This window comes from Numenius arquata, chromosome 12, assembly GCF_964106895.1.
Source record: "Numenius arquata chromosome 12, bNumArq3.hap1.1, whole genome shotgun sequence".
NCBI lineage: Eukaryota > Metazoa > Chordata > Aves > Charadriiformes > Scolopacidae > Numenius > Numenius arquata.
Window position 1 is genome coordinate 2,575,729 of NC_133587.1, and position 26,242 is coordinate 2,601,970.

The following is a 26,242-nucleotide window of genomic DNA, read 5'->3' on the forward strand; positions in this document are numbered from 1 at the left end:
GCTAAAAATAGCCGAGGAGGAGGAGGAGGGGGGGGGGGGGGGGGGGGGGGAAGAGAGAGGGGAAAAAAAAAAAAAAAAAAAAAAAAGGCAGAGTCAGGACCCTGCAGGACCAGTAGTCAATGGGCTGCGAGGAGCGATTGAACTCCAAATACCGCTCGCAGGCTCCAGCTGACGGGCTATTTTTTGCCGTGGTTGACTAAATATGGTCAGGGAGGGAAGAGCGGGGCCGGGGCCGCTGGCGTGTTTGGGATGCTTCGCTGGGTATATAAGCACTGGAAAGGTGGACCCGCTTTCTGACCAGCGCTGCCCCCTCCCCTCCGCCAGCTCCCTCCCCCCCCCCCCCCCCCCATCCGGGGGTGTGCATCTTCCCCCCCCACCCCCCCAAACCTGACCCCCCGCCCGGGCTGACCCCCCGGGGTGGGGGGGGGGGGGTGCGCGGAGGAGCAGCGGAGGAGGGGGTGCGCAGGCACTTCTGCAGGCGCAGCCCTTTGCATCAAGGTGCGCTGCAATCCGGGGGGGCGAGGTGGCTTCTCCTTAACCCCCGCCTGGCCGGCGGCAGCGCTGCCCCTCCCAGGGAGGGGGGACCCCCATCTCCCACCCTCCCCGCCCGGCCCCCGCTGTACCGCGCTGCCGCCCGCTCCCCCCCCCACCCCACACCCCCCCCCCCGGCTCCATCCCCCCGCCGAGCCGCGCTGCAGCAGCGGGGATGGAGTTGTAGTGGTGCTGGGTGGAGGGGGCGAGGTAAGGGTGGATGGGGAGGGGAGGGTTTGCCTGATGGGTTGGGTTTTTTTTTTTTTTTAATTTTTTTTTCAATTTTTTTTTTTTTTTCCTCCTCTCCAAGTGAGGACTAATACCGTTCCTGGGCCTGCTCTCTTTTTCCCTTCCTGCATTAGAGATTGGCTATAAGGAGAAGGCTGACGGCTGCAGCATGAAGCGCATTATTACCTTGTGATTCCATGACCCTCCTCTATGCATCCCTAACTCTCGAAAGCTGATTCAGCTTTCAGCTAGTGCTCTGGTGAGTCCTCTGCTGCAACAGAACCTCCTAACTGGTATGTCTTTTTTTTTTTTTTTTTTTTTTTTTTTTTTTTCCCCCCCCTCTCCTTCCTCTCCCCTCCTTCCCCTCTTCTGCTCCCTGCCTTGCCTTTAACCGCTACCGGCTCAGCTTGTTTTTAAACACTTTTTTTCTGGCCAATGCAGGACCGAGTGCTCATCCAACTTACCCGGGGACTTAAATGTGGGCTTTTGCATCCGGCAAATGTGTGTGTGTGTTTGTGTGTGTTTGTGCTGCCTGTGTGTGTCTGTGCGGGGATGTGCTGGGTGTGTGTTTAATCTGTGGATGGGTCAGGAGACCTTCTCTTCCCCTCCCTGCCCCCCCTTCTTTTTTTGTTCTGCTGTGGCATACTCCGCATTTAAAAAAAAAAAAAAAAAAAAAAAAAAAAGCCCTAACAAACTGCAGAGCAAGCAGAGCACTAGAATAATCTGAACTGAAATGTTAGAACTTTGACATGCAACCGTTCTGCAAGGTTAAACCGGCCTTTAAATGCCTAATTCAGACACAGGCTGGCTAATGACACCTGGGGGGATTGGGGCTTTATTTATTTATTTGCAACAAACTAGTGCTATGAGCTAATACCAGCCAGAGCAAAAGGGTGAAATGTGGTTAAACTTAGCCTAACTTGCCATGATCTCAATGCTGCGGTGATTAACTGTTAAAATGCCAAGAAATGAGCGTTAATTACAGGCGCATGGTTCGTGGACGATGGGGAAGGGAATATGAGGAGGAGGAGAAGTTAGGTTTTCCCTGCAAGGGTTTGGAATTCGGGTTACACTTCATACATCAACTGACTGTTATTGCTTCTGCACCCCAGAGTTGACTATGGTCATTATATTTTATATGAGTGGTGATATCTAGTCACAGAAATATATAGATGTCGGTATTGTCAGGTGGATCCTGTGCTACACACACCTGCACTCACATTTCGGTGTGGTTTATGGCATGCATATGTATATTTTATACACATCTTTATACATAGGTATGTAAAAGCAGGTGTAACATATCATCCAGATACAGCGCACCTCCAGGCAGTGTTTAGAGTATGGATATATGTACATCTCTGTGCCGGAGAGAGTCTGCACTCGGCCATCCTGTGTGATTGTGCAGGCAGAAATCTGTGGTTTGTGCTGGTGGTTTAATTGCTGGGTTTCTCTGGAGCGGATGGTCGTGTCTGTGTCTCCCAAGGACGGAGCCCTGTGCCCAGCCCCTCTGCTGTGGGTTGACCGTTTGCCTCTGCCTTGGCTCCACTTGCCTCTCCCTTCCCCAGTGCCCAGCCTTAAATTCGCGCTGTCTCCAAAGTACCCAAAGTTTTGTGTTGCGCTTTGCCACCTGGACGCGAGCAGCACCTCGAGCCTGGGGCAGAGCAGGGATATCACACGCAGCACCTTGGTGTCCATCCCTCCCACCATCCTCCTTCTCCCTCCGCCTCCAGGCTCTTCCCTTCCCTTTTTTTTTTTGCCCCTTGGCCTCTGCACTCTCCAGGGCTCCATCCATTTTTCTCCCCAAAACAGCCATGGATTTATTGAGCATGTTCTCCTGCTCAGAGCAAGCCCAGGAGCTCAGTGAGCCCAGGTGGGTGGAGGACATTGGGTGACGCTTGCCCACCACCACTTACTCCTGGTGGCAGCCGCAGGACGGGAACCACAGGGTGCCTCTGGTGTCACCATCAAAAGCACCATCACACCACTTATCTGCTCCTCCACCGAAAGGCACAGCCCTGGAAAGCGTGAGCTTCCACACAGAGCCTCAAAGCTAATTTAAATCCCCAGGTTTTGATGAACTTTGCTGCCGTGGTTGTCTCATTGTCTTCAGTTTTAGCAAGGATTTAAAAGGTCATTTTTTTTAGCACTCACATAGTGCTCTCTTTAGTGACCGGCAGCCGCTGTCCCGCTCATCGGCAGAAGTTGGGGACCGTTCGGGACAGCCTATATCATTTAAAGATATATTATTTAAAGATAGCAAATTGGGTATGAGTTGCAGATGTTTAATGGTCCAAGAAGTCCAGTAGCGGTCCCGCTGTTGTCGGTCTGAAGGGAATTCAGTACCATGGAGCGCCTTGGCTGTGCAAACCGTCCCCCTCCCAGCATTTTGGTTTCTGTTGGTTTGGGTTTGGGTTTTTTTTTGCATCTGAAGCACTCAGACTTTCCCTCACGCTCCTCAGCTCCCCCTTTGCTTTAATTTCACTGCAGTCATGCATTACACCGGTGCCACAGCTCCATCTCTCTTCCCCTCAATCCAAACCAAAGGGTGAAGTTTGCCAGGAAAATGAGACAAACGGTGATGGTTAAAAGGGCCGAGAAACTCAGGGGATGGAGAGGAGCAGCTCGGGGCCGGGGCATGCGCCGGTGTTTGTGTGCGTGGTGTAAAGCCCTTTTGGGGGCTGAGCAGAGCGGATTTACACCCCGGCTCCTCGCGGCCTTTGCTTTTCGGTGGTGCCAGGAGTCGATGGGGAGCAGGGAAAGATTTACTCCCCGGCTGGCAGCGGTATTTCCAAAAAGCGGTGGGAAAAGCATCGACGCAATTAGGTATTCCGGAGTGCTTAGTTTGCCACTTGCTAAGTTTACTTAAACCCTCTTTAAAGGGTTCATTAGAAGGCGGCGAGGAGCGGTAAAATTCATTAAGGCGAAGGCAGCCATCCCGCCATTTGCCTGTAAATTGGTATCGATCGGCGGGGCGAGGGGCGCAGGTGAGCGCCTGCTGAGCGTGCACAGGCAGCCCCCGGCCTGCCCTCCGCCCTCGCTCCCTGCCTAAAGCCTGCCCATAATAGTCTCCCATTCAACCCGGGCGGCGTTTTGCAGCCCGGCCGCTCGGCCCACATTGTCCGGGGGAGATTTAAAGGCCAGCGTGGCTGCGGGGAGGCCAGCAGAGGATTTGGGCTTGGGGGGGGGGTGCAGAGCCGGCGGCCGAGCATCCCACGGGGGCTGCGGGAATAACTCCGGAAAGACTTCGGCCCGAGCTGCCGGCACCCGGCTTTGGCTGCCTTTTATGCTGCACGTCTGCGGGCGTCTCCCCCCAAACCCCTTAGCTGGCGTGGAGCTCCAGCGGATGATTTATTAGAAGAGATTTTTCATTTTTTTATATATTGTTTTTAAACACCCTGAACTCCCCAAAAGGCATGTGCTGTCTTTGGGGGTTTGCTTATCTGCGGGGTAGTGTCTCGCTCCCGGTGACCAGCAGAGGAAAAAAAAAAAAAAAATCACAGGATTCTCTAGGTAAGACGCTTTCTTCTTCCTATGCTTTAATCTCTACTTACTGATGAAAGCAATTGCTTGTCTGGAGCTGATGAGTTTTCTTACTCTGGCAAATGGAGCAGTCCTTCCCGGTGTCGGTTTGTAAATCAGTGCCTGGCCGTTTGATTTTTGCCTTTCTGAAAGCAAATTGGCTTTTTGCTCCCAAATTGCAGGGTGGAGGCAATTGGGAACTAATAGATATATTTAACTTCCCCCCCCCCCCCGTGGCTTTGTCTGAAATTCTATCTGCATGTAAAGCAAATCCCTTCCACTCAGCCACATTTTGGTCTTTTTAATTGCTGAAAGTTTATGATTTTGAACGAAACACCTACTTTTTAGGTGGAGTGGGAGGTTGGCTTTTACTCTGTGCCGTTTACGTGACAAAGAGCCCCTGCCAGGGCAGGCACCGGACCGCTGCCGCTTTGTGTCCGCTGAATGGTCCCCATCCTCTTCCCGGGGACCCGAATCCATCACCTGCCGAGGGCAAAGCCCGGGATTACGGCGGGGAGCGGCAGCCGGGGGGGTGTGTGTGTGTGCACATGGGCTGGGCAGGAGGAACGGCTGCTGGTTTAAACGCAGCCGTAACTCACTCTCGGGCTGTAAATTGTAAATCAGCGTTATTTTTCCTCCTGTGACCATATAAATGCGCATATTGAAACTACCTGCTTGAGAGACATACTTCTTTATATGCCCATATGGACCTGGCAAGCTATGGAATGTAAAGAAGTATGTATTTCAGGTGGGAACCCTTCTCGGAGGAGCAGTGTGTGACCCCGGGCAAAGCGGGGGAGAAAGACAGACAGATTATTTTATATTTTTTTTTTATTATTTTATTATATTATTTTTTTTTTTAACTGCCTGACCTGGCAGACCGACTGGGGAGTCAATTGATGATCTTGTTCCAGCGCGTGTATTGTTCTGTCACTTTGCCTGTGTCAGCAGGTGGAAATGCTCATCAGGACATTAAATATTCAATATGCTGACTGCGGCATGGGCTTTGAAAGGCGATGCCAGAGGAAAGCTGGCTGTCCACTCCAGGGCTTTCACAGGGATGCAGGCCAATCCCTCCTTTTTCCCGCTTCCCCATCAACCCTTTCCCCACCCCCATCCCCCCCAAAAAAATAAGGCTAGATAGCAAACAGAGCTGCCTGGTCTTTAAATCTAGGAGAAACAAAAGGAGATGGAAGGGGGGGAGAAGAAGAGGGGGAAAAAGGATACAACAGTTGTGAGTTGGGCGTGCAGTGTTTTAGCTTGAAATTAAGGTGCAAACTCCGCTTTGCCACTCTTTCCCCGTGTGTAAAACTTTTTGTGCTTAAAACTGGAGAGAAGGAGATGTCCCTCGTCGGCGTGATGAGCCATCGAGCCAGCAGATCACAGCGAAAGCCAGAGGAGGGCTCTCAATGCAGGGGTCTTATTTCCCAAAAGGAATATAAGCAAATGAGCTCCTTTAATTCTGGAAGCCTTCGCTGGCTTTCGCTTTTCCTTTTTTTTTAACCTTTTCCAATGAGTTGGCTCTTTTTCCAGGATCCTACAATAATGAGGCGAGATGAAAGGAACTGGGTTTAAACACCAGTTTAACCTTGTGCCCAAGCGGGAGTCGCTTAAAGGGGCTTTAAAGCTTTCAGCCCCCAAAATCCTCACGCCTGGAATGATGGGCAAAGCCGAACTCCTTGGAAAGCTGATCCCCAAACTCATGTTACGGTCTCTGCAGGGCGGCTGAGAGCGACGTTTTGCTTTTGAGCGGTCTCCCTGCCATCGCAATGCCCTTCTTCGCTCGGCTAACGGGTTCCCGAGGCATCGCCGGGTGGATGCGAGTCCTCGGCATCCCGCGCCGAGGTTCACCCCATCTCCACCACGGCAGCATCCTCTCCTGGGCCCGGGGAATGGGCCAGACTCGGAGTTTGGATTTTTGTGGCGTCTTTATCTGGCTCTACTCGCGGCGAGCGCAGTCGTCACTTGTTACACGTACGCCGAAGAAGATTTAAGCGTGAGCGGGCGCTGGTGAATAGTTAGAAAAGGCAGGCTGGGCTAACGGGGAGATTCCCTACCTATAGGATTTGGTGGGGTTTATTAAAAACTTTTTTCTTTTTTTTTTCTTTCTTTTTTTTTTTTTTTGTTTAAGTAAATACCGTGGCTGATGGAGGCGTGGGAAGCACTGAGCCCCTTCCGAGCAGGGGAGGAGCCTTTTCTTTGCCAGGTGGCTTTGGGAAGGCTGGGTTTGTGCTGGAGGATGGCTCATGTGCACATCAACCCCGTGTCATTTTAGGATGCTCTGGTTATTCCAGGTCCCGCAAAGCCAGGTCTTTCCTGGGGGGGTCACGGCCAGGTCTGTCAGGGCCTCGCTGCAGGGACACGGTGTCCCCTGGGCTCAGCCCCACCAGCCCCTGGGTGGGTCCTGTGGGTGTCCAGCCCCATTTGGGGGCCAGAGGAACTGGCGGGTGCTGGGAAACGAGCTGAGGCCGAGCGGGGCTGAGTTCGATCTGGTGCCCGAGCAGGGTTGCAGTTTCACTCCTTTGTAAGTCACTGGTGTTAGCGTGGGTCTCTGGATGAAAAATTCAGACAATTCTCACCATTCTGGATATAACATAACATTCTATGTTATCTATAATTTATATATAATATTTCACTCCTTTCCTTGCTGACCTTTGCCCCACCTCTTCTCCTTTTCCTTCTCTTTCCTCCTTTCCTTTCCTACCTTCTTTCATTGCTTTTCTTTTTTCTTTTTTTCTTTTTTCTTTTTTTCTTTTTTCTTCTCTTTTTTCTTTTTTCTTTTTTCTTTTTTCTTTTCTTTTTTCTTTTCTTTTTTCTTTTCTTTTTTCTTTTCTTTTTTCTTTTCTTTTTTCTTTTCTTTTTTCTTTTCTTTTTTCTTTTTTCTTTTTTCTTTTTTCTTTTTTCTTTTTTCTTTTTTCTTTTTTCTTTTTTCTTTTTTCTTTTTTCTTTTTTCTTTTTTCTTTTTTCTTTTTTCCTCTTTTTCTTTTTTCCTCTTTTTCTTTTTTCCTCTCTTTTTTCTGTTTTCTTTTTTCTTTCCTCTTCTCTCTCTTCTCTCTCTTCTCTCTCTTCTCTCTCTTTTTTCTTTTTCCTTTCTTTCTTTTTCTTTTTCCTTTCTTTCTTTTTCTTTTTCTTTTTCTTTTTCTTTTTCTTTTTCTTTTTCTTTTTCTTTTTCTTTTTCTTTTTCTTTTTCTTTTTCTTTTTCTTTTTCTTTTTCTTTTTCTTTTTCTTTTTCTTTTTCTTTTTCTTTTTCTTTTTCTTTTTCTTTTTCTTTTTCTTTTTCTTTTTCTTTTTTTTTCCCTCTTTTCTTCCCTTTCTTTCTTTCCTGAGAGCAGGTTTTACTAAAACACCTGTGCCGCTATGTGTTGCTCTTAGAAGGATGCTCATGGGCTGATTTACAGTAGATACCTGCATTCCTAATGCAATTTTTATCTCCTTCCCCCCCGCTCTGAATTAATACACTTGTTAATCACATGCAATTGTTAGCTTTAGGAAGTCACTAAGTGCTCAGATTTATTTTTTATGTAAATATTTTCAAAGTTATAATTCTGAGCGCTGTCTCGCAGCGTGGGAGCGGAGGTGACAGGGGAGGCTTTGCTGTGGCACATGTCCCGAGGCACCCAGGCTTGGATGGTGTGGATGAAGTTAAGAATGAAGTGGGGTGTCTGTGTGTGGCCCCTCCAGAGCCAGGGCAGCTCTTTGCTGTTGGCGTCGATGGAAGCTGGTGACGGCTGCAGGCCTTCGGCAACCAGTTTGCGCCGTTCTTCTGCTGGGTGGCAGCTCCTCCTCCCTTTAACACCTCTTTGGATTAAACCCGTGGCCGTTGCATTGCACCAGGTCCGCTCGATTTGGCGGCTAAAGTTCAGTCGCTTCTCTTTAGGTCTTGATAACCTGGTGAGCGTCTCCCAGGTTGAGCGCCGTGGCCGCGAGGAGCATCGCTGCCGGAGCCGCTGCTTTGCCGCAGCTCCGGGATGCTCCGCTGCGCCCGTCCGTCCTGCCAGCCGAGGAGTGTGCAGTGCCGGGCGCGGGAACAGGAGCTCGGAGAATTGTAAAAGCCATAAATCCAGTGGACCAAATTAGTTAAATTTTTCTATTCTATGCCTCACAAAATCCAGCCGTTCTCAAGATGAATTCTCCGCGTATAAGCGGAACTACCGGCGGGTATAAGATGGATATTTTGCACGTGCACATGAGAGCGCAGGGACAAATTTTGCCAGGCGGTTTTCCTCGGCAGGTTGTGTTTTTTTTTTTTTTTTTAGTTTTGTGCGTTGATTATGTTGATGATCTATTATTACTATTGTTACTATCACCTAATATCAGAAGACAGGTGGTCCCATAAATTCCAGCACCCTCTTTTGGAAAAAAATAAAAATAAAAATGGGGGGGGCATGTTTGCAATTCAAGTTTAATAGTGCATTCATCAAGAGCAATAAAGCATTTTATTGCACGAGTATTTCAAGGGATGTGCTGGCCCTGGTAAAAGCCTTAGTAAAGGGGTGCATCAGCAATCTCATTTAAAACTGTCGACCCAACGTGAAAAATGTTGCGTTGAAGAATAAACTGCTATTAAGCATGATTAGATTGACCTGCAGGACAGATATTTTAGCTGCAGCAGCACAAGTCGATCAAAGTGAGCATCGCTTAGATTGCAAATTTTTTTTTTTTTAATGCCCTAAATTAAAAATGAAAGAGCCTCAGAATATTTAGGACCAGAGAGCGACTTTGGGGGTGAGATCTGTGCGTGCGATTCGAAGCCATTTGGAAAGGTGGGGAAAGTGGGGGGGTGGGGGTAATGTATTAATTGCTGCCCCTTTAGCATACATTGAAAGTATGTTACTCAGATCAACCAATCAAAAAAGAAATTGTGCTGACTCAGCATTCGGGCTAGTCTGCACGTCCGATTGCAGAAGAGATCAGCACTGCACTGCAGTATCTCTCCCTGCCTTTGACACCAGCCTGGCTGGGCAGGGCTTCCCCTGTGTTTCCCAGGGCTGGTTTAGGCCAAGAACAAGAGAAGGCCCTGAAGAGAGGAGGGGAGAGTCAAGGTTGCACGAGCCTCGAGCTGCTAATGATCCTTTTTAGTCAGTAAGAAAGAGCTTCCATGCGAGGCTTGCCCTGCCAGATGCAAGCGGCATGAATTGCTTGGGAATATATCTATTTTTAAAGACTTTCACCACATCTTGCACTTAGCAGTGACTGTGGGCGAGGGGGTGGCGTGTTCCTCGCAAGAGAAATATCCTCGCTCCTCAGCTCCGATCCCTCCCCTGAAAGCCCAGGGCTGATTTAAGCACCGCACTTGCGATATCTTCCCAGAGAAGATCCTGGCTTTAACGTTTGCCTCTTGACGCTGGGGTTGCTCTTGACCTCGGCCGAGCGGGCAGTGATGCTGTGAGATGCTGTCCCGTTGGGATGCGGGGGGGGGGGGTCACGGTGAGAGCAGCCCGGTGCTCCAAGGATGGGAGCGCAGGGCACGGGCTCCACCGCCAGCTCGCTGGGCTCACAAATGATTCCTGTCACTCCCCTGCCTCAGTTTCCCCGAGTAGGTGCTCGCCGTGGGGTTGTTGTAGCCGTTCCTTGCACGGCGAGGCTAAAGCTGGAGGAGGCCAAGGCAGGTTGATGCAACTGCCCAAGGACAAGCTTATCCTGGCTTTGTAAGGACTTTGTAAGGACTCTGCTTTGGTCTTGGCTTGCACAGGGATGTTGGCACGTGTTTTGGGGAGATGGCACAGCCTGGCTGGGCTGTGCCCCCTCTGCAAAGACTTGTTGGACTCCCCGACACCTCCGAGTGGTTGCAGGGTGTGAGGTTGCACTTCAACCATGTTGCCACAGGGCTGTGGCTGCCTGGGGGGACACCCAAGCGGGAGGGAGCCGGGCGATGGGCTCCACAAGATGCTCCAGCCCCACGGGGTTTCTTGATGGTTATCAGTCTGGGCACTATACGGCCCAGTGCCACGGTACCGGCTGGCTCTGCTGGCACCGGGGAGGTTGTCCCATAACAGGGTGGCCCCCAGGATGGCCTGGCCATCCCCATGCCCAGCTGGGAGCACCTCAGGGGGTACCTGCATGTGCGAGAGGAGCAGCATCTCCGTGGGCTGCCTCCTCCTGACCGCTGCTGTGCCCCGGGAAGCTCTGAAGGTGTTTTTGCTTGTGCTGTTTAACCAGAATCATCGGGCACCCCTGGTTTAGTTTGTATTTTTGCACAGCAGCCTGTACGGAGGAGCGGAGGTGGATATCCTATATCCTTGTGTACGAGGGGAAGGCTTTCCGGCACAGATATGTCTTGAATAAAGCAGAATGTAATAGTCAGAGGTTTTAGCAGTGGGAGCAGTCGCTGGTGGTGCTCCGGAGGCTACGCCGGGGCTCAGGGGAAGGGGGACGACTGACATCTCCAACAGATGCAGGGTTTTCCTTTTTTTTTTTTTTTTTCTTTTATTTTTTTTTTTTTTCATGAAGCACAGGGCCATGCCTGTAAACGCCTCGCCATGCCCAGATATGGCCTGTGCTGGGACCCGTGCCGCTATCTAAAAAAGCCCCTGGGCAGACCGAGGAGCCCGGGGGGAACCGGGAAACAACTGCTATAAATAGCGCTCATTCTCAGCTGCCCTTCTGGTGGGACCGGATTAGGTGGCATCTGGGCAGCCAGGAGGCGTGGGACTCGTGACCACCGACCGCAGGAGTCACCCGGCAGCTGTAAGGACGGGAGCCATCCCCGCAAAGCCCTTACATAGGCAAGTCAACCCTGGCATTTGGGGGAGTCGGATAAAGCTACGGGAGCAGGAATCCAGTGACCTAAGAGCAATCAAGAATAAAGTTGACCGCGGCGGCCGGGGCCAGTGCTTCCAATCTGAGATGTGACCCAGCCTCGGGGGCAGGACTTGGCCATCGGCTGCCGGCGCTGGTCGAGACCAGCGAAGGAGGGTGTTTTGGGGGAAGCAAAATGCGGCAATGAGTTGCCAGGATGGAGACACTGGTGTCCTCTTCTGGGTTAATTTGCTGGCAGTGAGATTATTGGAAGCTCTGATTTAATATTTGTGTTTACTTCGGGTAAACAAATTAACAAAAAAAACCCCCTAGTCTTAATAATTTAAGGCACCAGCTTGATTGAGGCTAGTAGAATATAATGAATCTCATGCAGTGATTTCACTCCTAACCTTGCAGGAGGTGGACAGTGTGTGTAGCTTATGTCCCCGTGGATGCGATATAGCCGGTTCCTATAGGTGAGGGGTACGTGGAGCTATAGGCTGCAGGAGTGTGACCCAGCTCCCATCCCAGCAGTGGGAGAGGGCTGTGTTTTGCTTGAATTAAGCTCAGCCTTGAGTGTTTGAAGGGAAAAGATGGAGCGGGCAACAGGGATGGTTTGGCGGAGCGGGGGATACGGCTGTGCAGGCGGTACCCAGAGGGGATGGCCTGAAATATGTGCAGGGAGTGATGCCGCAGCTTGTCCCCGAGCAGGTCTGTGGGGACGGGGCCATGGGGACAGGTAGGGCGAGAGGGGTGTTTCTGTTGGGGGTTTGTCCCTTCCCCTCCCCGGCGGTGTCCGGGCTCTGAAGCACGATGCTCTGCACCACCTCGCCTTCTTTAAATCGAGCCAGCTTTGTCCTAAAGCCTTGTCTTTGAGACAATAAGACGCACCCGCTAAAATCTATTGTGCCATTTTTGCAAAGACCAGCAAAAGTCGCCCGTGTGCCGTCCCCTCCCTGTCCTCCACGCTCATTTGGCCTATTTGAAGCTGAATTTATTCCTGGGAAGGTCCCCATCAATTTGCCTTGCTCTTTTGTTGACAAGTTTATTAAAAACCTGGGCAACTACATATTAAACTTTTATCAGTGTCGGGGAAGAATACGTCCTTTGAGCGCCCACAAAAGTTATGGATTGGGTCTTAACGTTTCTTGTTCCACCATTCGGCTGAGTCAGCGTAACAAATAAAAGCTGCCACTTCTTTTCTTTTTCTTTTTTTTTTTTTTCCCCCCTCTTTCTTGAGAGACAGTTCCCTTAACAGTGTAAGTAACAGCGTGTCCAGTAATGCAAAAAGGTTTCAGGTAAACATGAGCTTCTTTGTGGGGTTTTTTTTTTTGTGGCCGTAAGTCTTTAATAATTCAAATTATTCACTTAAAACGGGAAAAAAATACAAACCTTGAAGGCAGTTATTGCTTCTTAGCTCTGAGCCAATAGTTTTGGCAAAATAACTAGTACTTCATAGTGTTTATAGGAAAAAACTCCCCCCAAATTCATGTTGTTTGTTGTACCACAAGTGATTTGCTTCCAGCCACTGCAAAGGCGCGGAGGGGTTGGACCGACGCTTGGTTGGGGATGTACCTTGTGTGCCACTGCGATGTGGGATCTTTGCTCTTCCCCTTTAGTTATAAGATGAAACAAAGAGGAGGCCAATATGTTGCACCGAAGATGTTAAAAATAAAGCGTTAGAATGGCATAACCTAGTTCCCGTTTTGCCGCGCAGCTGAGGCTTCAGGAGTTGAGAGAGGCCGGAAAAATAATGGGTGAGAAGGAGTTTGAGCTGATATAACAACAGACAGGCAGGGAGAAAAGTGAGTATCCGCGGGACTGAGCTGCAATTCTTACACTCCGCTGGGTAAATAAATAAATAACTGTCCCCAGGAAGCATCTTTCTCTGCCTGTCACCGTGTCCAAGGATTTTTTAGTTCTTAAACAGGTTTGCTGGCATAATTTGTCAAGCCCAACAGGGAGGTTTCTGCCTGACAGAGGATCATTTTTCACCGCGCACAGTGGTGCACCAAAGCAGTCCTGCAGGCTCCGAGCAACTCCGTAATTAGATAAGAGTTAACACACGTGTATTAGAGGGATCATCATTCAGGGGTAGAGCAGAGCCCATCCTCTGCCGGACCCATGGCAGGCAGGGAGCGATCTGGACAAATATGTCTTCCTCCAGGAGTTTATCTGCATCACCATTTGCTCCAATTATAACTAATTGGACGCATATTGCATTTTCATAGCATCTAATTTTCTATTGATTTTTAATGGGGACTGCTGGTGGTTTGTACTATTAAGTGGTATCTTGTATCAGTTGCTGTTTAAAAATGCTGAGTACACTCCCCTGTATGGAATTATGCAGTCAGCAGATGTTTTAAAACCTATTTAATTGTTTGGTCCATAAAATGCACAAACTGTATTAGGGTACGGCTTTGTTCTCTTTTGAGTGTGTGAGTTGGAAAAAAAAAAAAAAAAGAAAAAAAAATCCAACCCCACAACTATTTCCACGGCCGGTTTCGGGAGCTACAGCTCCCAGAGGGCGGCTCCGAGCATCACGTTCCGGGCAAACGGCCTCGGAGGCTCCGTCCCAGCCCCGCACGGAGCCAGAGCGTTTGCAGCTCCCTCCGGGTACCGATGCTCTGCACCGCCAGAACCGACCCGGTCTGTGCTCGAAGTAGGACCTTTATTTTTACAAGAGGCCTAGGACCAAAATTTGGGTTAAGACAAAGATTCTCCTATTGAAAGCCAAGATTTTGATAAGGTCGCTTTGGACTTTCTGCCGGGAATAAGGTGGCAATTGTAGGGTTTGAGGCTTTATTCCCCGTCCTAGATATTGCCGGGTACCTCGGCAATACATCCCAATACACCGGGGCTATCAAACTGGCCGTTGCATTTCAGCAAATACTCAGTGAAGCAGGATGAAAGCAATAGTCCTCTGTTCAGCATCATTTACAGGAGAAAAGATTTAAAAGAGAGATTTAGGGGAGGAGCGGAGAGGTGGCATGGCAAAAAACGTTCCCAGCAATGGATCATGGATATTGGATAAAGGGGAATTAATGGCAAAGGAGGCGGATAAAAGGTGATGGAAACGATGTTACGGGGCAGCTGGGTTACCCTGGGGTGCTGGTGAATTTGCCGTCAACTCGCTGCCTTCGCCGGTCATTAGCAAGAACCACGTCATGTCTGTGGGAGACAGGTGGGTTCAGGGGGGTGTATAAATTAAACAGACACTTTATTAAGTTCAGGTAATAGTTTTGGTTTGAAAGACTGAGTGGCTACTGCAATGTCAGCAACTGCTTTAGTGCAGAGAGGAACTGAGTGCTTTTTAATTAAGTCAAATAAAATCCGAGCGGTAGGCTCTTGAGCCTTGTCTGGAGTCTACTTTTTGGGTTGAATATCTATAATTTTAGAAATGTTAATAAAACACAGTCCACTTTTTCCCTGTAATAATATAAGTTAAATTAATATTTGATGTTCTGCAAGGAAACGGATAAAAGCGGCGAGGTTGTATTTTCTGGTTTACAAATGGCACATTGTGCAGAATACAGCAACTGTGGCATTGATTTAAGCATCCTCGCAAAGACAGTGGGCAATAAAGTTGAATCATCTGCAGCAGAAGTATGGCTCTTTGGTGGAAAAAATAGCAAAGCGAGAAAGTAGGCATTTTCCTGTATTATCAAAAGCCACTTCATTTTGGGGAAATTTCCTCCGATTTAGTAATGTTTGGATGCAAATCAAATAACACATTAGCTTGAGGAAAGGGGGAAAAAAACCTTCCAAAGCTAATTACGAAGGGAATGTGCACTTCATTAAGATAAAGCTGTAGGAAATCAATGTTCTGTATTGTTGTTTTTTCCTTTTGATTGGATTTTAGCATGATAAATTGTTAATGCATTTGATCTAAAAATGATTTGTTTATTCAGATGAAGAGCAACAGTACTTTGTCTCATTTGGCCTTTTAGCTTATAATGATAATGGCTTCGAGGGATGCTCATTTCTCAAAAGGGTATCGGACTGGAATAGGCAGGAGATTTCTGGACTCAGAAGGATGGGCCCTACGCGAGGGTTCGTTGTAGGCTAATTCTATTGCATGTTGAATCTTCTGCTTCATTAGGAATATTGACAAATGCTGATAAATTCTTTGGGTTTGCTGTACTGTCTATAACACGTCTGTATTAGGATATTGAGGCTAAAGTGGAAAGGTCCTCGATAGATCAGGTCCTCTTAGGTTGCCCACTGCTGGTGCTGTTTGCCGTGGCAGTGGTTTGGTGATGTGGGGATTTTACCCGTCCTCGTGCCTGGAATTGTTAACGGCGGAGCTGTCACCCGGCCAAAAGCAAAACAGAGGCATAAAGCAGCGGTCGAGAGAGAGAGGAAAGCAATGTACAGATTTATTTTGTTATTTTGGCTCTGCTTTGCCTCTAACAAGCGTTGCCCCTGGCTCTCCAATGCCACCCCGCAGCACGCGTGGACTTTGCCCGGCTCGGGGATGTGCCGGTGAGATGGGACAGGAGGGGTTTGGAGCAGGGTCCTGCAGAGGGTGGCACCAACAGCTGATCCTGGCCCTGGGGACAGCCAGAAAGGACCTTTCCGATGTGAGACCCAATGGTGGGGAAATGACTGGACCTGGCTTCATTGTGGGCGGCAGACCTCAGTTTGGGGGCGTCGGGTGGTTGAGGTTTTGGACCCAGGAGATGGTGCTGTCACAGATTGTGCTTGTAATATCGGCACAGGAGGAAAGGGAGAGGGGCACCAAAGCCCTGCCTGGCCATGAGGGCTGGGCAAAGCTCCTCTGCCTGCACTGGCAGAGGTGAACCCCGTACCCCACATTTCCCAGGGGTTCAGGGGATGAGCACTCCTTCGCAGCAGAGATCAGGAGCCTCAGCACAGATCAGAGCTTTGGACACGTCTGAGCGAAGCTTCTATAATTCATCTCACTCAGATGGGTTGTACAGCTCCAGAGCCCAGCCTGGAGGTACCCGGGCTGTCGGGGAGGTGTGCTCGCCCTGCCGGGAGGCTACAAGCCCCGGTGGGTTACAGCCATCTCCAGCCGATACCGTGGGCTGCTTTTTCTCGGCTGCTGGGAAAGCCTCGCCACCAGAGAGACATCATTAGTTTTGATTAATGGCATCCAGAAGAGAAAAACTAATTTTCTAAAAAGGAAAAGCTCACTCATAACTCACTGCAGAGAATTTAAACAAAACGTTACAGAGCATCCACGCCAACTCGCATCGATTTCAAATGTGTTCCCGGGCAGTCCCCGAAGCAAAGCTGGGGGGGAGTGGGGACAGCACTCGTCCCTGGCAGGAGATGCTCGATGTAACCCCCTCACTGCTTTCTCACAGTGCTGTTTTCAATTGATTCCCCCCAAATCCACGGGGCTGGGACAGAACAAGTGAACCTGGGCAGCAGAGCGTGTTTTAAGTGCGTGGTGGTGATGCTCAGGCTTGGTGCACGCTAACCCCAAATCCATGTGTCCGTCAGGGTTTAGCTTGCAGGCTCAGTGCAACGTCGGTCACCGATGGCACTTCTACCTCCCTCCAATCACCGGTAAATAATTACTTTCCTTTGCCTCCTGTAACTCACCAAAGCATGAATTTAATACTTCCAGGTCTTCACTGTCTAAGTTTTCCTTTAGTTCCTTGGCTTGATTGTCTCTTGAAAAGGTACCTAGAGATAACTCGATTAAATTAATTGTAGAGCTCTTTTTAAAAAGCTATTCTCTCTCTCTTTCTCTCTCTCTCTCTCTCTCTCTCTGTCTCTCTCTCGCCATTTATTTATAGGTAGCTTGGAGTAACGGGTTTGGGCAGTTAAGTGATCCGCAGTACTTACCCTTACAACGCAAAGCCTGTATTTCTTGGGGAGCTGTAAGGCTGGCCCACTTGCAATATTTCTGCATGCAGTGGTTATAAGCGCAGGTGCTTTTTCCCAGTATCATCTTGCAGCCTGGTGGGCTGCCGAGGAAGAGGGGGGAAAAGTCACCTTTGCCTTATGACGCATATAAATTCTTTAAATAGGTTATGCACATGGCAATGTGCAATATCTGCGCCTGGCTCTAGGTTAAGAAGGAAAGGCCTGAGTTTATTGGCTCCCACTGCAGAAATGATCGGAGCCGCTGTGATTTTTAAATTTGATTTACCGAGTTATTTTTAACAGTGGGGTGGTCATGCTGCAGGGCTCTCCGGGAGAAACCAGCTCCCCAGCGCTGCGGCCCCCAACCAGCGGGCGAGTGGCTTGGGCAGGGCTGCCCGGCAGGGGCTCGCTTTCACCGTTCGGGGGGCAAATTGCCTGATTATGAGACTGCAAGAGAGAAAAAACATGTGGTTTTTTTTCCATTTCCCCCCGCCTCTTTCTTTTCCTTTCCTCTTGGTTTCCGGTGATGGCAAATGCAACCATCGCTTGTCTCAAGCAGATCTTGAGAAAAACCACTGATTTTAACGCTGGATGAGAAAACGCAGGGTAGGGAGGATGAGTCCGCCAACCTCTAAAAAATGAATTCAGGTATTTCAACCTTTTCTCTCCCATTTTTCCAAGGAGGGCTGTGAGCTCTGCAGCCCCGAGTTACTGGGCTGCGGGCTGGGCTGGCCGTAGCAAAGCACATCTTCGCTCTGCCTGCCGCTGCCTGTTGGGTGGCACTTCAGACTCCGAAACACGGGGCATGGAGGAGGACAGCAGACCATAAAACACTGACAGGAAGAAGGCAGGAGGTGACAATTAAAGTATCTGGATCAAAACAATGGCCTTTACTTATGTCACACTGTAATAGCAATGTGGCTCTCAAAACATATGGAGCCAAATATCGGGTTTAGAAATGCTCCAGGCTGGTGGTTGCCGCTGCAGACTATTCCGCTGCTATGAAACCCGCCTCTTTAATTCAGACCTGCTCTTCAGCCGTAGCCTCTAAGAAGCTTAAATAAATCCCGACTGCCTGAAAGCGAAGCCATTTGAACCACTGCAATGTCAGGCAGCGAGTTCAGAAGAGGGGCAGGCAGCCAGGAAAGAAAAGACCCCGAGGAATTCCCCTCTTTGCTGGCCACCGCCCGTGAGGCCAAATGCTTTGCTAAAGCTGGTAAAATGGAACCAAATCAACTGTTCAATGGATTTGGTCCCCTTCAACCAGCTGTAGCTGTGCATTGATCTCTCAGACGCACCTCGGAGGATGGAACACTTGAACCGGACCGAGACATCTCAGGTGGCAGAAGACAAATGGCCACGTGAACGCTGCCGATAAGGAAATTATGATGACTGGCATCTGCAGATCTATCACCCGGGCTCTAAACTGGTGGGCTGAGCCTGAGTCATTATGTGGTTGCCAGTCAATTCTGCCTAACGGAGACCACTCAAGATTGATAATCTCTATCGTCCTCCTGTATTGATCTCAGCTGCAATTCAGGACCGTGTATTTCAACTGCAAATGCTGTGCATTTTCATATGTATTCACTTGTGCCCACCCGGGAGCCCCCTGCCTTGGTGTTTCACCTGCTGCAACGAAGAATAAAGGTTTTGATCTGAAGTTCCCTCCTTGTGTTTTGTACCATGCGCCGAGCTGCTCGTTCAATAGACTCTAGAGAAGAAATGGGGAGTTACGGGGCCGCCAGAGCAGGGAATGAGCAGGGAATACCAGCTACTCCTTAATTGCCCCAAATTGCAAATATCCTCAGCCTGTACTGCACAAAAATGTCTATTTTGTTGGGGAGATAAAAGCTATGCTCCTTAAAAAAAGGTCCCCCATTTGACTTTGTTCACCTGAAAGACTTGTAAAATGTCTTATCCCTGTCTGGTCGTTATAAGCACTAATGTTATGCTAATGGACTTAAAGAAAATCACTCACTTTCCCATGTAATAATGATTGGTGGGAAAGTAAGCTGGGCGTCATCTTTTCCTAACCATCGTAAATCTATAGGGCTATCACAAGCCATGAATATTGCTGGTATAATGAGCCATCGGAATGCAAAAGTCTGATGTGAGATTATTCCTGTCTCTAATTCTTAACGACTTCTTAAGTTAACCCCTGGCATGAGAGAGTGCAGAGATATGTCTCTTTTCACTCACCAGAAATGTGGTTCACCTGATTCCACGTCTCTGGTCCTTTAGGTACCATTTAAATGTTCTTACTAAGGCCAAGAGTATTCATGTGCTTTAAGATAAGGAGCTATTTGCTGGATCTGAGGCTTAACATGCATCTAATATTTATGTCACTGGGTATTTAACAGGCAAAGACATCAGGAGCAATGTTACTGTAGGAGCACCTTTCCTCAGCTAAAAGGAAAATGGTGCTCACTCGCTTCTGCTAGCTCATTTTTCTGCACTTTAACAGTGCCTAAGCATCCATACCGAAATCCTACTGAAGTCTACATGGTGGGTTTTTTCCACCTACTTCAATTAGATCAGGCATGTACCTGGTATTTCTGCCCGAGGACAAGATCAGATTGAAGGGCACGCGTGGGGTTGAGAGCTCAGGTCTCCAGCTCTCTCGTTTGGCATGCAGCGATCAGTTCTCGTACTGAAAAGAGTGCTATGATGTCAAAACCTCACTATACGCCACTAGTTCCTCTACAGCTTCCATGCATGAGACCATCTTCCATGGTGAAACCCCTTTTGGTAGAGCCCAGATCCCTACAACAGAGATGACAGATACGTGTCCAGGTTGCTGCTGGAAAGGTGGAGGTACTAAGAAGTTGTTCTGTAACTTTCTTCTCTTTCTGTGATTCATCGCTATTGAAGTGTAAACACACCAGCAAGGAGAAGTGGTTCTATCAGAACTGATCAGAAATATTTCCTGCTTTTTTAAAAAAAAATTAAGTGGGAAGCAATGGACAAACCTTTGGAGAAGGATGTTTTTCCTTCATGCCACCAGCTGATTTTTTGGAAACATGTAAAAGAAATTACTGATTTTTTCTTTATTTATATTATTTTTTCACAAACGCAACATCTTTCCAGACACCCAACAGTGCTTTCACCTGGTGTAATAGAAGAGATGTTGCAATGTTTACTGACATTGGCGCCTGCAAACAGAAGAAAACCAGCAGCTCCGACAAATCCCCATGTTAGCATGGAGCCAGTTTGCGGCCGTGGGTAACAAGGATGCTCGTGGTTTTCCAGCTGCAGCCACACAGCACAGCTCTGCCCTTGGCCAACTAAGCCAAGTGGCCACCACCTCTGTAGCTTCAAGTCACATCTCGATATGTTGTCTTTCCCTGCCAATTATTCGCTTTGCAGTTAGCAGGGCTGGTTTCTGAGCACTACCCAAACCCACCTCCCAGTTTCCATCTCAGAAGCTTCAAGCAAAGGCATCATCAAGGAATGACTGTGTGAGCTGAGCAAACATCGCCTTAACGCTGTCGCTGTCAGTCCTGGAATTCATAAATGAGGAAGGATGGGGGCGAAAGCATGAGGGGAAGGGAACCTCAGCACAAGTCCCTAATTGCTGACAGTCTGGGCTGTGAATGATATCGGGACTCTAGAGGAAAAGGTTGAGTAGAAACAGATGCTTCCAACAGGCTGTGGCCTGGGTTTCCAAAATACCACGCTCCTCCCTCCTGCTCCCGCAATCTGGGTTATTCTCTCTCGTTCCCCAGGGCCGCATCCAATGTAAACAACACCATTATTAAAATTCGTCCTTGGTAATGATAATTAAGTTACGAAAAAATGTCAAATGGGGAAGCTAGAGTCATCACAACTTGACAAAACCATGGAATGTAAATGAAAATGTTTCCTACTTAAAGAAGCGTGGTCCATCTTTAGGTACCCCCAAAGCCACCTGAGCCTTGAATAGAAGGAAAGCTTCCAGTTCTCTTGAAGCTTGAGAACATACGGATACACAGGGGCTGCAAGAGTTGGGCCGTGTATTTAGATGCTTAAATGTAGGTCCCAGCTTCAGCCACCTGTGCTTGAAGCTGTCTGCCAGTATTTTTATTGTTTAATTTTATCTTTATGGAATAGGAAATTCAGTTCACTTTAGCAAGGAATTTCTATGACAATACAGCCTGTTATGGTCTAATCAAGGCCCAAGCAGAAGGCAGCTGGTAGACTTCAGGGAAACTCTCTAGGGACTGCAAATATATAGGGACAAACCTCAGGCAAGGGCCAAAAACTTACAAATATCCCTCTCAACGGTTTGTGTCTCAGCCCTGCTCACCCCCCAGTCCCTCCTGATGTAACAGCAGGGCTTTGGAGTAAACGGGGCTGATTCGAGGCTGCCCATTTCAGCCAGGAGCTGCCCAGGTCATGAACCTGCCCAGGGTATGAAAATTGGATCTTCTTCACTCGGTTTCCCATGAAGAACAGCTCTGAGCGGAGGTTCCACCGCTGACTTTGAAAACCCCAGGATCGGGTCCTGGCTAAGTCATTATAAGCCTTTAGCCAACTACCCTTTAACTACATCAAATCTAATTGTCCTTCATATCCACAAAGAGGCGGCTCTGATGGCCCACCAGACAGTGCTGCTTTCCTGGAAACCCTATTAGCTGCTCAAACAAGGCAATCCCAAGGACGCGGTCCTGCAAGACTTTTGTGCAAATATTAAATAACAGTGAATAATTAGCAGGAATAATCCTTTTTTTGCTTGACCCTCTTCTGTAATAAAGACCTTGGTCGGCGAATGCAAACGTTATTTTGAGGAGCAATTCATAATCTAGAGCTGCTAAACACGTCAGCCTAAATACTCTAATACTCTAATATCCACCGTATGTATACATGACTTAAGACAGATAAAAACAGACACATTATCTGTCCCAAAGACCCATTCATCGGTCAAGTGTAGGAAGAGAAGGTGGCAAAAGAGGTGGTAAAGAAGGGGTTTTTTTTACCTTTTACCTTTGATCCATCTACAAGCACGTCTCCAGGTGGAGCGATCAGATCAGCTGGATTCTGTCCGTGGAGTTTTATAATGCGCATCCTTTTCCTTCATCTGTTTTTTTTTCTGAGAGGAGAGAAAAGCAAGGACAAGCAAACCAACAGGCAGATAATTGTTCTGTGCTGACAGTTTGTCAAGTGAAGGAAGCACAATTTTAGTCAGGAGATCTGCATTACTGCTTGAGCAGAAGTCTCCTCTTTTCCTCCCAGATGGCATTGACATATAGCCTGAAGGGGCTATCAGGATACAAAGCTAAAGATGGTTAAAGACATTAAAAACTGTACAATGCGAGCACCGTCTACACCAGGACCATCATCTGGGAGGAAGATTCATCCTGACGTGTTGGGCAGAAGACGGACTTTCTACTGGTATTATGTATAGCCAAAGGTATTTTTGAGATAGACAAAGAAAATACATAATCCTGCTACTAACCACGCCTTTTCTAGTGGGTCTTTATTGACTCTTGAAAAACTATGACCAATAAATGTAATGATTTGCCTTCCCCTTTTTTTTTGGGTGGACAATAGCTCCTGCAGTGTGTTTAGCACTGAGTGTGATGACGGGCTTGAGCCATCCGTGTCTGACTCCACTTCCCAGCAAGGTACTGAGTGCATCTTCTTCACGGCAGGGCCACCAGCATTTTCCAAGGTGCTATTAATAATTATTCTGTTAATAATAAATATTGCACTCAGAATAAGATTGTAAACCTTGCCACAGGATGGAGGGAATTTGCATTTCTGCATTCTTTGAGTTTGGTGCTGTGTAAGTCGCTGTAACTTACTTACAGAGAGAACAGGTTTAATTCTCTTGCCTTTTTTTTTAATAAGCTGCACCTCCCTTTTGTATGGTGGGTGCAGCTGGAGGGATAGAGAACTGCAGAGAGGGGACTTCACCTGCAGGAAAATATCCTCTACTTCCCCCAAAAGCGATGAAAATGTCAATACTATTGACGCAACCCCTAATTAAAAATGACTGCCGTAATCATGCACGTGGTAGCCGTAGGACATTAATTTGGATTAAACGTAAACACTGAGATGTGCTGCCCGTGTTTTCCGAGGGAATGAAGGGTTGGATGGTGGTATCTTCTGCACACAGAAGATGGGAAGAGCAGCAGAAGGATGCCCGGGCTCCTGGGCATGGGCTGCTCCTCTGCCACGGCCACTGCCTGCGCAGCCTGAGCTGTTTGCAGCCGCCAGATAAAACGTGTCCTGGTGTATTTCTTTGGCTGAGGTTTGAGCAAACGACCTTTACTTTGTGTTCGAGGCGGCCAGACAGCACGGCCCTGGCCGGTCCCAGCAGCTTGGCGGGTTCCTGCATTACCTCAGTTGCTGCCGCAGCGCTGAGCTGTAGTAACGCCCCGGCCCAGGGTATGGATGAGTCCTCCTTTTTTCTCCCAAGAAATAAAATCCTTTTGGGGTATTTGGCAAACAGAATTACAACAGCAAATAGCTTGTCCGTGCCCCACAAAAATGGTCTTCTTATGCAATTGGCCTGCCTGGATTACACAGACCTCCTATTTCAGCCTTCATCTACTCTTACCTTATGCTTGTGATATTAATGTATGTTCAGGCATCTCAGCTGGCCATAGGTAGTTGTCTTTTATTGTACAACACCAAAAATAAGTACTGTGATGTTCCATAGTCCCAGGGCTGCAGGGTAGGGTTGCACTGCAGAGCTGGGGCTGAGCACAGAATCGCCACCGGCTACAGGTGGGCTACGCCGAGCTGAGTACCCGAGTGATGGAGGCAGAGCACGGCCAGTCTTTCTCTTGAAGGTACAAGAGACCAAACTCCAAGGGCTTCTTTTCCACCTCCGTATGGGACAGGTATTTCACATCACTTAGCACTCCGGCTCTTTCTGCCTTCCCCCTCCGATAAATCATTTTTTGCCATGCAAGACAGAAAGCTCCTGCTTTCTGCTTTCACCACGGAGCAGGACGGAAGAATCAGAGTGAGAGAGAAAAGGAGAGATGTGAAACTATTACCCAAATATGCGGTGTTCAGCCGTGAGCTGATATCCTGCCAGGGGTAAGAGGTGGCCTCGTGCTGCACTCCCTCAGGAACAAATAATGAATTATCCTGCAGTCCCTCCTCGGCGTTGTGGAAGGAATTAATTTCTATCGCCCTTTCCTAAGGCAGCTCATTCTCCTGCTCCTGGGCTCCTCTCCTCCCAGCCTCTGCCACCCCCCTTGCTAGGGGACACTCGGTTGCTGGACAATTTACTGCAGGACAATTAGCTCATCCTGGCTCTTTTGCTCCCCAGGTTGGCTGCCAAAGCTCCTGATTTTGTGCCATCGTAGTTTTTACTCAAAGAGGAGGAGAAGGAGCTGTGGGACTTTGCTCCTGCGAGAGAAGCTGCAGTGATACCCGGTGTAACACCCTCACTTCACTCCGGGGATGAGCATTTCATTCTCGGCTGGGTTGGAAGGGCTAAAGACTTCCCCATAATACCATTTCCTCATTTTAAAACTTTGATTGTTTTATCCAGCATGCAGTTTGACACTGGAAACTTTTATGTGGGGTGTTAGTAGGTTTTCAAGCATGGACAAATTGATTCATGAGCGGATTAATCTGATGCATCTTTTAAATGGAAAACTGACATAATTTTCCATCAGAGACCTGCTAATAAAGCACATTTACTTGGTTAATCCATTTTTTTTCTCTACTAAGTGCACTACATAAGGTATAAAAATATCAAATCAATAGCTAAAGAGTATATAGAAATGAGACTGAGTGATCAGAAAGATGTGTGAGCTTCTCTTTGCTTGGCTTCTTGGAGGACTCCCGATTTCTGTTTCTGCTGCAGAAAGACCCATTCCCAAAGTCTCCCCAGGACGGCGAGGCTGCAGGTCCCCGGGTGTCCTTGTGAGTCCCAGCGGGGAGCGGGTACAACGAGCCACCTGCTTCCAGGGGCTCCCGGCACCAGCTCTCCCGCAGCATTCCCTATTTTTAGAAGTAGCTGGTTTGAAGCTATTGGGGTTTTCTTCTTTATTAGTGTTTTTTTATTATTATTATTATTGCAGAAGGAAGGGGGTAGCAGTAAGCTGTGTGAAAGACAAAGGCATCTTCCAGTACATTTGTGCAAGGAGCCTGCCCCAGCCTGCTAGGGAATCTGCACAAACTCCCCTTTTTTTTATTTTTCGGTTGGAGTAGAGCGGTGTTATTTCAAGGAAAATGCCTGCACAGCCTTCTCTCCGCAAACACCGCAACCATCATTCGATCAGTGCAACTCTCTGGTGTGAGCTAATTTAACAAGCGGTTGCTTTGCAGGCTGCGGAGAATTGCCTCTTACCTAATAATTCTGCTAATTTGCTTAACTTCCCCAGATTGCAAACAGCCCTGCTCTGAACAAGCAGCTTTCTAAATGAACCCCTAGACAATTTCTTGACAAGGCGGGGGGGGAAAGGAAAGGTGGATGGCTCGGGAGGTTGGAGCTCAAAGTCTTTTGTTTTTGACCTTTGGGCCAGCATTCAGATGTGCTTGTGGGGAAAGCGGCAGTCAGGATGTATTTTCTTCAGGGATTTACGCTACCCTTTTGCTTGTAATTATTCTCACTTGATGTCTTCCATAAATTAAAGATGCTTCTATTAGTCAGTTCCAGTCCTCTCAATTATCTTGCTAAAGTCTCCCTGTTTGCGGGCCTGAGCTACGCCACCAGGATCGCCGTCCTCGCAAAGCTGCCGGTCAGTGGCTACAGGCAGAGACATAAGGAATGTACACGGGTAATACAAATGTCTGAGGAATCCCAGAAAGAAATGAAAACTGCAGTAAAGGTAAATGTCAGACTATTTAAAGACAATGTTAACTATTGATTTTTTTAGAGGAGACTACCTCTTCAAAGGATGGCAGGCGTGCCTGCACGTACAGCCGAGGCAACCCAGATGGATGGGGGAGAGAGGGAGGCGAGTGAACTGGGAAGACAGAGATTTTCCCGGAGAGCAAAATGAACCCTTTACGAAGCCTCGGGGATTAAAGAGGTGGCTTAGTTCTTTCGCAGCGTCCACCCTTCAACCCATTTAAACACCGTGCCTTTTCCGAGAAATGAAGGGCAAAGAAGCACTGATGAGCAATAAAGAGATAAGCAGCAAAGTACTCGTTTTGCCGGTGTTTTCCCATGAAAAATTAACCCTCAAGCCCACCCGGTGATTTGTTGTCTAAGTGGCAAAGCTCACCCAAGCTCCTGATTTTGCTTCCAGCAGAGATGCTCGTTGCTCATTCTCACGCCCTAGAGTAATTTGGATTCATTACGTGGTGCTGGCTCTTCCCACCGGCACCTGTTCAGATGCAGGGTGGGACTGGAGGTTCAGGCAGTGGGAAAAAAAGGGGTCAAACCCCCTCTTTCTCCTTGTACCCACTATAGGAACTTGTGGAAAATTATAACCAA

The 26,242-nt window shown here is 48.3% G+C and overlaps 1 long non-coding RNA gene across 1 annotated transcript; it reads left to right on the forward strand.

Annotated features, from left to right (window-relative positions):
• Positions 1-352: 352 nt before the first annotated feature.
• On the forward strand, positions 353-18,515 carry LOC141470732 (uncharacterized). The gene is made up of 3 exons (XR_012463504.1): positions 353-498; positions 894-1,052; positions 17,539-18,515. It is a non-coding gene; the product is annotated as an uncharacterized lncRNA (long non-coding RNA).
• The last annotated feature ends 7,727 nt before the right edge of the window (positions 18,516-26,242 follow it).